This window comes from Pezoporus flaviventris, unplaced genomic scaffold (assembly GCF_033815535.1).
Source record: "Pezoporus flaviventris isolate CSIRO_AGI_PZ_B2104156 unplaced genomic scaffold, CSIRO_AGI_Pfla_v1 ptg000031l, whole genome shotgun sequence".
NCBI lineage: Eukaryota > Metazoa > Chordata > Aves > Psittaciformes > Psittacidae > Pezoporus > Pezoporus flaviventris.
The window spans coordinates 44,258,387-44,272,233 of record NW_026892579.1 but is presented as its reverse complement, the minus strand read 5'-3'; positions in this window follow the sequence as shown (position 1 = coordinate 44,272,233).

Sequence of the window (13,847 nt, the reverse complement as noted above, 5' to 3'; positions counted from 1 at the left end):
TTCTGTTATATGTACCAATACATGTGATTTTTTAATAACCCTAATTGAAAGTATCTTTCTTGTCTGCATTTTGAATGACTAGATGCAACGCTAACACTGCTCAGTGTGTTTTGGATAAATATGCATGATTAATAAGTGAACAAAAGGAAGATTGTTGAAGTCCACCTCCATAGTAGAAGTATAGCTATTGCCTCTTCCAGGGAATTCAATTGAAACAGGTAATGAAGCCCAGTTACACCTTCTCGTGTTGGAAGACAGTTTCCAAACAAGAGCAGACAACAAGCATTTGAGGGTAGGCATCAGAGAAAGGGCTGGAATGACTATGTTGTAAAAGGTTCTTCATCAAGAAAGATGGTGCCAGGGCATTTTGTGAATATGCATTTCTGGGAAGTTTCATGTAGTTAAGGGTGAGATCAACTTTTGCTTTTACAATTCATATCCGGTTTTAATCTTAATGTTCTGCTCCCAACATGGACATCCCACCACGTTATTCCCACACACCACTGGAAAGCATACCTGCCATTGCCCCTTGCCAAATTTGCTTTATCTCCAATGTTCCTCCTGAGCCATCAGCAGAGCATTTCTAGCAGAGCATGAGGTAAACTCAAAATTAGTTTTAATAATACCAGGGACAACTGAAAGTTAATTTTGTTTGAAATTACTTCCGAGTATGATTTGAGTGAAATTCTAAATAAGGACACAAGTGTTCTGTTGACAGTCTGGATGATAGATGAAAGGCTGACAGCTGTCTATGTGGAATGCAGCAATTTAACATTTACAAGTTATGATTAATTTCATAAGAAAAATTATTTCATCATGATTTAATAAAGTAAGCAAAGGAAACAGTCATCTTATAAAATATATGGTACCATTCAATGTCTGAGTCACTGCTAAGATGGAAGAGACTAAGTATGATATCTAAAGAGAAGTGAATCTTCCATTTTGTTATTTAACATTTTCCCTCTCAAGGCCCCTTGAATTATCAAAATATTTTTAGCCAGGAGTCATAATGAAAATTCAATCCAAATTATATTCAGTGTATGCACTAAGAAAGATGCCTAGACTAATTCTCTGCTAACATACTTTCTGTCAAAGCTTAAGTATGCAAAAATATGCAAAGCCTACCAAAGAAACTTGAAAAATAAGTGCATCAGCATGGATATGGATACCTGTATAACGTACCAGGTGTTAAAGTGTAATCAAAATGCATTCTCATTAACAGTGCATTTTGGAGCCTCTAATGCAATATACTGGCAAGGATGTATTTTCCAGTTTGAACAGAGGTTATGACTCCACGTGGAGGGATGGAAAATGGATTGAGTTGACCTGGGAGACTCCAGCCAATACAGTAAGGTGGGCTATAAGGTGACCTGAGTTGCCAAAGATCTTACAATTAATTTTTTACCTTTAATTCATTTATTGCTTATGACTATCACATTTAAAGAAAGCAAAATGACAAAAAAAAAAAAAAAAAAAAGCTTTTCAAAGACAGCAATCTTTACTTCTACACTGTAGATAAACTAATATTTTCTGCAGCAGTTTTGTTTGTTTGGAGGAGTATGCATGAGTGAAGGGATGTGTTGTACATATGCAGCAGGCAGGGAGCTGTCCATTGGGAAAGGTAATGTCCTGTTGACTAGTCTGAAAATAGATCTTGAGTTTTATTCTTCTCTTCCATTCCAAACATTCCCACACTTTTTGGAGCAGACTTTTCCTTGAGAAAATGAGCAGTGTTTTATGTGCCATCGGAGGCAGCTCCTTGTGCCCTTACCTCATGTATCAGCTTATTCTTCTTTCTGCCTTACTTTCTTCTCTTTCCATATGTGCTTGTATCCTAGAATTTGCTGAGGTTATGCAAGCATGGTGGAAAGCAACTAGAGCCAGACTTTCCTACAGTCAGCCTAGCTAGAGCAAAATGTATACGCTTGCCCTTGCCAAAGTTCACCTGTTATATGCTTGTGCAGCAGAAGTACATCATAACTGTCCAGATGTGGTGAACCACTGGTCTTGTCTGATATTTTCATGGTTGGAGATATTCCTTGGCAATGGATATGTGCTGAATTGTCTCAGTATGCCTCTCTGACCACATTTCTGTAAGCCGTGTCAACCCTGGCAGTTCTGAGTTGCGTAGCTTTGGAACAGTTAGCAGGAATGGTTGTAAAAAAGCTGGTAGTGTTAGAAATCGACAGTTTCCAGGAACCTATGGAGTGTGATGGTCAAATGAACTTGAACATGGTATTGATTCCCTGTGAGGGTGGTGAGGCACTGGCACAAGCTGCCCAGAGAAGTTGTGGATGCCCCATACCTTGAAGTGTTCAAGGCCAGGTTAGATGGGGCTTTGAGCAACCTGGTCTAGTGGAAGGTGTCCCTCCCATGGCAGGCGGTTGGAACTGGATGGGCTTTAAGGTCCCTTCTGACCCAAACCTTTGTCTGATTCAATGATTCTGTGATTTTGGAACCAGTGTCATAAAGAGAGTGCCATGAAAGTTAAGATGTAACTCTTCTTTTTCCTCCCTATGAAATAAGTACTTGTGAATAATCCTATGCTCATTTTTTTTTTTTGTATCATTCTATTTTTACATGTATATTTTATTATTTGTTTTTTAAAAAACCCTGCCACTAGCAATATATCTGTAAAAAAGCTGTAAAAAAATGTTTTGACATATTTTCAGAAGAGGATCTTTTTAAAAAGATGATGAAGGCTTCAATTATGCTTGTATAATACACTGTACTACTTTTATCCATCCCATGTGTTTAGTATGTTATTGCTTGCAGATAATTACAGGGCACAAAGAATGGAGGTGTGACAAAAAAGTACAGTTAATACTAAAAAAAATATACAAGACTGTTCACAAAACTGGAGATACAAAACTGAAGACACAGCATTAGACATGCTCGTCCTTGTGAAAATTCTTCCTGTGTAAGTGTTGTCAAGGTCAGTGTCAGCTTGAATTCTTTAGTGCATCATGTAAGTGCTAGCTGTGCAGATTAGATCTGCCCAGGGCTATTCTTATTTGTTCATCCAGCTTTTAAAAATACATGTTTGTGCTCTTCTATTAAAAAAATTTCCATTAAAAAAATCAGCAGTCTAAGCTTGTATCAAGCCTTTCATTATATTCATTGTCCACCTACTTTTCATTTTGCCCCAGAAATATGTACAGACAAGTTTCCAGCTGCACACTGCTGAATCTGTTTTCACATTCAGTGTCAAATGAATAATAGATTACCTGCATTTCCCAGATAAGTTAATTAAATTAGATTTTATGGGGAATAAAAACAGTTCAATGTTAGGTCTCATTATAGGAACCTTAACATTTACAAAAATGCTGAACTAATAATATTGAACATGGAATTGTATTTGTAGTTGCTTTTATTTCTAGAATTAATCTTTACCTGCATGAGCTATGTCACTAATGGCACAAAATAATACAAAGTACAGCAATATTTCATGCACTCCCACTTATCCTATTAAGGCTCCTATTTTTCAGAATCTTCCAAGAAAATGGGGGAGAGGGAAAGAGAGATAAATAGATCATTTTTTTGTTATTCTTTTTCTCTATTGTAAGGTCAAATGTGAGGTTGTTTGCCTATTGCCAGATCTTATTAGGGCCAAATCTTGTTGTATGCTTTTGCATCAACCTGTTTTTCTCAGGGAAAGAAAATACTTGAAAAAATCTAGTTCAACCTGATTCTTAGTTATGGTCCTTAAGGATTCCTGGAGATACTTGTCTGTACGACAAGGAGAAGTGTGATGCTTCCTGAGCCACCACAGGCAGGAGCAGTAGGAGTCTTTCAGTCATGTTATCTAGCATCTACATACACAGTCATTTACAAATTTTCCCTTGACAGTCTTTTCCAGAGAGATCAGGAATATGTCTGCAACAGTGGATGCACACTTTTGGACTATACAGAGGTATTAATCTGTCAAAAATACTAACAACTTGTTTATTTTTCTCTAATTATAATCCCAGCTTAAAATCTCAGAAGTTATATAATTCTTCTGCAAGCTTCACCCGTTGCTCTTGTAGTGCAGATCTCACTCTTCAAGCAGATGTTCTGAAGACAAATTTTGCCACTCTACTCTCTAGCCCTAGAGGGCAGGGGAGCCCAAGACTGTCGGTTGGTATTCAAGGATCACCAACTACAAGCTCAGGAGTGTTGCGTCCCAACTAGAAGGAAGAGCAGCAGGAGGTCCAGGAGACCTCCTTGGATGGATAAGGAGCTGATGAGGAAAATCAGCTGATGAGGGGCAACGTAGGCCCCCTCCAGAAGCTATCGGGAGAACTGGCAACACAGGATTTGGAGAAGGCTGAGGTTTTTAATGACTTTTTTTTGCCTCAGTCTTCACTGGCAAAGGCTGTGACCGCACCACCCAAGTCTTGGAAGGCAGATGCAGGGCCTGTGGGAATGAAGACCTTAGGCCCACTGTAAGAGAGGATCCGGTTCGAGACCATCTTAAGAACCTGAATGTGCACAAGTCCAAAGGACCTAATGAAGTCCATCTGCGGGTCCAGAAGGAGCTGGCACATGCATGACCAATTTGGTGGCCTTCTATGATGGGGCTACAGAACTGATGGACAGGGGTAGAACAGTTGATGTCACCTACCTGGACTTGAGCAAAGCATTCAACACTGTCCCACATGACATCCTTGTCTCTAAATTGGAGAGACATCAATTTGATGGATGGACCACTCGGTGGATAAGGAGCTGGCTGGATGGCCGCATGCAAAGAGTTGTGGTCAATGGCTCAATGTCTGGCTGGAGACAGTAGCGAGTGGTGTCCCTCAGGGATCGGTGTTGGGATTGGTCTTATTCAACATCTTTGTCACTGACATGGACATTTGGATTGAGTGTGCCCTCAGCAAGTTTGCTGATGACACCGAGCTGTGTGGTTCGGTTGATAGGCTGGAGGGAAGGAATCCCATTCAGAGGGACCTCGACACACTTGTGAGGTGGGCTGATGCCAGCCTTATGAAGTTTAACCATGCCAAGTGCAAGGTCCTACACCTGGGTTGGAGCAATCCCAGGCAGAGCTACAGGTTGGGCAGAGAAGAGATTCAGAGCAGCCCTGCAGAGAAGGACTTGGGGGTGATGGTTGACGAGAAACTTAACATGAGCCAGGAGTGTGCGCTTGCAGCCCAGAAAGCCAACCATATCCTGGGCTGCATCAAAAGGAGCGTGACCAGCAGGTCGAAGGAGGTGATCCTGCCCCGTTGCTCTGCTCTCGTGAGACCTCACCTGGAGTATTGTGTGCAGTTCTGGTGTCCTCAACATAAAAAGGACATGGAACTGTTGGAACAAGTCCAGAGGAGGGCCACAAGGATAATCAGGGGACTGGAGCAGCTCCCATATGAAGACAGGCTGAGAAAGTTGGGGCTGTTCAACCTGGGGAAGAGAAGGCTGTGTGGAGCCTTCCACTATCTGAAGGGGGCTTATAGGGAAGCTGGGATGGACTGTTCATTAGGGACTGTAGTGATAGGACAAGGGGTAATGGGTTCAAACTTAAACAGGGGAAGTTTAGATTGGATATAAGGAAGAAGTTCTTTACTGTAAGGGTGGTGAAGCACTGGAATGGGTTGCCCAGGGAAGTTGTGAATGCTCCATCCCTGGCAGCATTGAAGGCCTGGTTAGACGAAGCCTTGGGTGGCATGGTTTAGTGTGAGGTGCCCCTGCCCATGGCAGGGGGGTTGGAACTAGATGATCTTAAGTTCCTTTCCTATTCTAACTATTCTATGATTCTGTAATGCTATATCAGAGATTTTCTATCATCATCAAATATTCTGGACTACTGGATGCACTTAATGTGTTTCACGGAGGTGATATTTGGCTTCCCAATTTGATAATAATTGTTGTTGTTTCATTGGCACTGAGACATCTGAAATATAGGAGCTGACGACCATACAGATATCCCTCTTTATTCCCATCTTGCCATGCAACTTCCTTTCTCCTGGCTGCTGTTCTGGAGAAAACTGTGGCTCTTAAAAGTTTAAAGAACCATTTTCTGCTGTCTTTTACTAACTCAGATATCCTTGCTTTGCTTCCTGCTGCTGACACTGGGCTGCTAATGGTTTTTCAAGCTGACCCTGCCACAGCCTGCTGGGGCTGCTAGTCTGCCTGCTATGGTACGGATTTTGTATCCCTGACAAGACACTGAGCCTGTTGTTGCTATACTTGTCCCAGTCTATACTGTTGCAGTTCTTGCTGTGCCTCTGTGAGTGACTGACAATTTATGTCATGCTGGTTCTCTGTAAGAAGGGTGATCTCTCTTAAGCCTGTGCCACAGATTAATTTTTGTTCAGTGACTCAGTCAAACATGAAAATAAATGCCTGAGCTGGAGTATTTCTGGAGTATTTTTACTTTTTAAAAGATTTTCTGTTTGGAGCACAAGTTTTTTTTTAGGTGTTGTCTTTTTTGGTTTTTTTTTGTTTGTTTGTTTTTTGGTTTTTTTTTGTTTGTTTGCTTCTTTTGGTTTCAGTTGTGGGTTTTTTTTGTTTTTGTTTTTTTTTTCCTTCTCATAGTAATGAAAGGCTGAAAAACATTCATTCTCGATCAAAGAAACATTTAGTTCAGTGTCAACATTTTGTTTACAGTGTAGAGACTTCTAAGGAAAGTTAGCTATAGAAATACAATACTAAATTTCAAGCACTAGTTGCAACCAGGCCATGAGCACTGGCCTCAGTGAGTAGTTAGAACACTTATACAATATGAGGAAGGCTTAAGTTTAAATCCTCCGTCAAGAAACATTGCTTCTTCACCTTCTGCCTGCCTGGTGCCTTCTAGGTGTCATACCATGTGGGTGTAATTTCACTCAGTCATTCAACTGAAGATGTTCTACTTTGTGTAATTATTTTAACAGGATCTGACAGCTGCTTGTTCTGCCTCCTCAATAAGTGCATGAGCGTGTAACCTGTTACATCATTCTCACCTTACTCATGAATATTTAGTATTTGTACAAGATGGAAGAGCTTCAGAAGAAGAAATCTGAACAACATGCTAGAATGCGGTACAGTCGCTGTGGCGGTCATATACTCTGTTCTGAGATACAGTTTTTGAGCTTCCTGTTCTTAAAGGCACAGCTGCAGTTGTTATCACCATGTGTCCTCTTTGAACATAAAACCCAAATGGTTTGTATATAAAGAAGTTTTTGTATTCCTGTTTCACAGAGCTCTTAACTTTACAGAGTGCAGTGACTCCTAGAGCAAGAGCTATGCAAGTCCCAAGAGATTTTGTTCTCCACCTTAATCTCAGTATCAGTTCTTCAAGGAGGATTAGTCTGAGATGGTGACATCGGTAATGAGTTGTGATTCTTGAAGAATAAACTGACTTCTCACTGTTTCATCACTTCACTTTCTAGACTACTGTAAATGTATGTGAAACTATGTACTCAGTCTCAGCCTCACTGAAATCCACTCCACAGAGAAATCAAATTCAAGTATATCTGTTTAGATATTATTCTTATGTCATAACGATATATTACTTTTGGAAAAGCTGACAATAGGTTCTCATCTAGCAGAGATTCTCCAAAACTTTCTCTTTGTTAAAGTTCCATGGTAAAAAATGGATAAACACTGTTAAGTTTAGGTATAACTAAACTGGGAATGTTCTTCTGAGCCATCCTATTTCTGTTAGCTATCATGACAGCAAAATCTTAGTTACTTTGCAGTCATTTGCCCAAACTGCTTGTCAGCTCCAGCTGTGTGATAAATCTGTGTCTGACTTATTGGCATGTGCAACACTTGTTCATTGCTCAGACCACAACTGTCTTCCACCACCATCTCACCCATCTGGATGGTTAGAGTAAGATGACTAATGGTCAGCTGAACAAATCCCGTATGAAGCATTATTAATCTCTTCCACAAAAAAAACCTTAGGGTTGAAAGGCAAGTCCCTTAGTGAGTGTTTTGAAGTGCAACTCTATTTTATGCCTCCCCTTGCATGAGCTGAGATGTCTAGAGAAGTAAAGGTCCTCTTTATGAACATATTTAATCCAGCAATATCAGGTGATAAACCACAGCAGTTGAGATTACATCTCTCTAAGAAATCATACAGACTGAGTTTATCAGAAGCTTTCTCCCTCACACTGTCTTCATATTTAATTAATTTAGAAAAACAACTTTTCTCCCCTCTTTGCATTTGCTACTTCACACAATCATCTTTGTCCACAAGGATGTTATTTTTTCATTTTACTTTTATTGCAAGATTTTTTTACTTTTTTATTCCTTTGCCTTTTATATCCACAGTTGAATGCTGTGCTGAATGTCTACTGATCTTGTGAAAACGGCTGAAGATATTTATAATTTATTAGAAGGTAGATTCATGCTCCAGACCATTCTTTTTATTATGAAGACTGGGATTAAACTGATTTGATTGTCAAGCCCCCAGCTGTTGTTCTTATCAACCACTGGTAACCTTCGCTGTCATTTTCTTGATTTAGTAGACCAGTTCTAGGAGAGCTGCCAAATTATAATCCAGGCGAAAGAGGCAGCAGCAGCACAGTTTCTGCAGCACTTCCTAGCCATGCAGACATGTCTTTCAGAGTCTGTATCCCTTTGAATCTTCCTTAGAAAGTGAAAACCAGACTGTTTTATTTATTTTTTGCATTTATTTCACATATTGCTTATGTAGAGTTAATTTTCCTGATTTATCTGGGGAGAATCTTGAGACATTTTGGCAGAAAATGTTCTCTTCTATGAAGACAAGAAATTGATGACGTCCACTTAGAGATCCCCGTATCACTGACAATGACTTACCCTTACTAATGGCCACAGGCTCTCTCATCGAAGTAGGCAGAGACAGCTCCTGAACCTGCTCTAGCAGCATTGGGCACCTTTCCAGGGCCCTGTTGTGAATGATGATCATCCTTCCCTGGGGAAACGTAAGGAAACATGATTTGAAACCTTTCATTTTCTTGATAACGTTTATTTAACATTACCTCAGGAAACCACACCAAGGTGCACTTTCAGAAGATGCACCCTAATGTGTATTCCCAGGCTGCTGAGTTCCCTGTATTATTACCTGTTTTCTCATATAGGCTACAGAATTACTGCCATGAATCGTATAAAAATAATGAATAATGAGATGATAAGATTATACAATCTAGATCTGAGAATTGTAAAAGCCATCTGGAAAAAGGAAAAGGGGCAAAACAAATATCAGGCAAATAAGATTTTGACAGACTGGCTCTTATTAATTTTTCCTGAAGAGTAAAACTCACTGTATTTGCACAAACTTCTGAAAAATACATACTTTTGGTGAGTGTGCTATTTGGACAAACAGAGCCATGAAGCATCATGTTTGTGCTATCTAACAGGCAGGCTATGCTTTCTGAGTGTGAGCAGATGTGAATGGTGCTTACCCTGTTCGGAACATTTTTTGTATCACATTGAAATTTATTAAAAAAGAGAAATAGTCTAGAGTTATTCATCTGCAATTTCACAGAAATCATCCTCATGAACCCACATATTTATAATGAAGAAAATAACAGTATTTAGCAGATGGAGGTAACTGGTATCATCCAGGAGTTTATTTTACCAAAATTAAGTTTCGCCTGAGATGTGGCACTTGTCAGCTGTAAAAAACTGTTCTTGAATTTAACATGAAAGTTTTGTTGTTTTTTTTTTTTTAATTTCATATCAATTCACGTGTGTGTGTGTGTGTGTGTGTGTGTGTGTGGTGTGTGTTATATATTATTTTACAGCTGATTAAAAAAGCCTGATTTTCTTTTCATCTGTAATACTCTAATACAATCTACCTGATAAGAATGAATTTGGTTTTGATCCTGTGAAGTAATATAAATATTAGGTACCCGAAATTGTTGTGAGAGCAGATGAGGATGTACAAAGAAATGCCATGAAAAAGGAGTTATCCATACAGTCAATATAAATCATTATTTTTTTTCTGCAGACCCCCCATTCTGCAATTACAGTTTTTTGTCTGTTTTTAAACACACACAATTTCAACATGGTTTTTGTCAAAAGTCATATATACATATTCTCTATGTAGCACAGTTGAATTTATTCTAACTTTAAAGATTTTGTTTTTCTAAAATTAACAAAATAAAACCGTCAGAATGGTTTTGTCTGCACAGGAACGTGACTCATCAAAATGTTAACCTACCAAATTCTTTAGTTCAACTTTTCTGTAGCCATCTAAACTTTTTTTAAATGCTATTTCTTGATTCAGCAACTGATCAGCTATTCACTCCCAATTGTGATTGACGCTATTGATTAGCTTCTTGAGGGTTTGGTTCAAAGCCTCTTGAAGGCAGTAGAACATCAATAATTTAGCCTGTATACTTTGGATCAGTCCTGATGTTTAATCAGAATAACTGATGTTTTCTTCTAGGCTGCTCTTCACTGCCACTGGTTTCGTAACAGATTGAAAAAAGCACTAGCTGGGCTTGAACTGTAAACTCTTAGTTCTTATCATTAAAACATAAGGACTATATAAATAAAACATGACAGAACTTATTAATGATAATCTCTACTTAAATAAAAATACCATAAAATAATGTAATACCATTACCCCTTGATGGGAAAATCATTTTGGGCTATAATGATTTTGGTTTTATCGGTGAGAAAATGAGGCTGATATTAGAAACTATGGAGATCACAGGAAACAATTTTTGTAAACCAAACAAAGTCTAATTGTAGTTAGAATGAAATAATTTGAATCTAAAAAAACCCCATATTTCAACTTGAAGCACCAATTTAGCATGATCTGTAACAAAAATTCCACTAAAATATGTTAAAATTACATTTACATTTGTGTTTTTATTTGAAAATTTAGCAAGTAGGTTTCTTAGGCAACTAGGATATAGCTTTCCAGTGCCAAAATAATGTGTTAAGCAATTTTTCCTCATTAAATTACTTTTGTGCTGGAGATTCATTAATATTCATTCACTAAAATCTAATAAAGGTCAGCAAAAAGGTAATTGTGTCAGGACTGAATACCTTTCCTTGGAACTTTCTGTACATTCTAAACCAAGGTTTTTTTCTTCTATAAAACTAATTTGAAGAACTTCCTGGTGCTGTTAGATCTCTCTTGCTCCAAGACAACCTTTTAGATGTTGTATCTACTGCAGACACACAGATATCTACTGCAGACACACAGACACAGGCAGACACACAGACACACGTGTACATTCTCACAGCACTGCTGTGAATTTGCACTGATGGGAGGAACTGCACTGAAGAGCACCACACATTTGAGACAAGCAGTTTGAGACAGTGAGGAGTCTCATTGTGTTAGGCAGAAACTCCAGGTGAGCTAGGCAGTATTTTCCAAGTGCCGAATTGATGTTTGGCCAGGACACTGCAGCAAGCCCCTTGGGCATTAAGGAATTCATGGATGAGCATTAAGGAATTAATGGCTGAATGTTAAGGAATAGAAGTGTGCTGACTTAATATTTCAGCCAAAAAGTAAAATCTCTGAACATTAAGGAAAAGTCGGCATTGCATAACATGAATGGCCTGAAATCAGGCTAAAAATAATAGTAAATTGTTATTTATTTTAAACAGCTAGCTGGTTTTCAGCTTGTCTTGAAAGTTCAAGCTTAACCCTAGGGGGCAATTGCAGACTGAATTTATGCTGCTAACTAGCTGTTGTATCATTACTATTGCAAGCCAAAAGCGATGGACAGTGTTTTACTTTTTGATGGCATTTTGTCTTAGGCATGGTCTATGATCTGGTCTGGTGCCATGGCAGTGTCTTGGCATCAGGAGAGACCCCAATTCCACCTTTCTGTGGCTCTTGCCCTCAGGAGGAACTCCCTAGAGAGAGGTGAGATTGCTCTTTTCCTTTCTCACTGGAAGGTACTTTAACAATGAGGGTTTTCCAGCCTTGAGGAGGCTGTTTTTATGTGTGGGGAGACAGGTCCCTCACAGAGCTCACTGGGGCAGAAAGGAAGGGTTTAGAAGGATTTTTTGTTTTTTAATGATTTGACCAATGGGCACTCAGCTGAAAGGGACCTCTCTGGTTTAGGTCTCATTCCTGTTCCTAGAATTATTTTTATGTTTAATTAGAAAATGCACAAGTAGTTTTCTGGAAGTGGGCCAGGACACAACTCTCTGCTCCAAAGTGAATAATGTAATCATAATTCTACTTAATGTTATTGGCACTGTGGTCCAAAGAAATTTGAGCTAGTTTCTCTTGGTGAGTAGGATAGCATTCCTCCGTCCTTATTCTGCCTTCAAGAATAGCTACCTATTGTGGTTAGGAGATGGAGATTTGACCTTGTAAAGCTGAAAAGAGAATTCATCACACTTTACACAGAAATGGCAGGGTGAAAAATGGGTAGTCACAAATATGTCCTGCAGGGTGTCTGCTTTGATAGCATCTGGTATGATCTGAGAAACTTTGCAAGTCAAATTCCAGGGGCACCTCAGGGAGGTACCACCTTCTGGTACCTTGGGCCTGAGCTGTTAACCACTTCCTCAGAGTAGGGTGGCTGACATGCACAGAGGGACACAGCTAAACAGCTAGGGAGATTAGGTTTAACCAGCTGCTTAAAGTGAATTTTGAAAGTTGTGTTCTGCCCCATATATCTGACATGAGTCAGGTACTACTTACATGGAGAGTTGCAGAGATTTTTGTGGTTGCTGAAGTTAGATGTATATAATTAAAAAATCATTCTGCATGGTCTGCTAGGAAAGAGAATTAAAACGTATGTGTCTGCTCCTACGGAAAGAATTATAAAATTAGTCTGGTGGGTCTGATTTTGTCCTGCATACTGAGAGATAGCACGTTTCCTACATTGGTCATTTCTTCAAGGATAAACAGCATCTAAAATGAAGACTGAATAAATGAAATTGTTCAAGTTTAATTCAAGGTAAAGCAAGTGTCCAGCACAGGTATACATAATGCCTGTACCTTCTAAATGGATTTTACCAGGCTTTTAAAATATGCTTTGTTATAGCTGCTACCAGTGGTTTCCCCCGTAGAAGATAGGAGCAGCTTCAGCAGACTCCCAAGAAAATTGTAAAACTAAATTGATTACCCCAGGAGGCTGAAGGTGTTAACTTTTTAAACAAAAAACCTATAGAAGTGCAGACTCTTTCATCACTAGGCATGGCTTATCATATTAACCCTTTCATGTGAACTGAATAAAGAGGAAAATAAAAATAAGACAATTACAGTAAATAAAATTGAAAAGTGTTTTCTGATATTACAGATCATATAAAAGTTGTTCTTCCTTTGTTTATGTATGTAGAAATGTTATGCCAAATATTTTACAGGGTGTGGATGACATTTTGGTAATTTATACTGGGAACTAAGGCAAACCAAGCCACCAGCATCAGTTAAAATCAATACAATCTACAGCAGCTGTCTGCAATGCAGAGGATACAGGGGCAGGCACTTAAAAGACAGTCAGAATGTGAAGAAGCTGGTAATGAAGAAAATTATACACAGATGCCTGAATGCAGATTGTTTAAAAAATAAAAAATTAAACCCCATGCAGACCAATGCTGTCTTCAGAGAGTAAGCATTTTTTAACTTGTAGCACATAGCAGTGACCTAAGTGTCATTCCAGGAACAACAGTGACATAAGAATGAGCTGCTACTAGACAGGGTTTGGACAGTAACAAGTGCTTCTACATTAAGACATCAAGTTATCTTGTTTCTCCTCCAGTTAATGTATTAATAGGCCATTTAAAATGAAGATCCCACTCTACCAGTCATAATAGAGTTTTATTTTATCTGTTTCACATCCTTGCCAGGAAGAATTAAAAATGAAACATGCACTAAATTCTCATTTGTCTCAGGGCTCATAGCTGCAGTGAGGAATACCTTCCCTTGTGAACTGAAATCCAACAATTTAGCATCATATATCATGCTGATATATGGC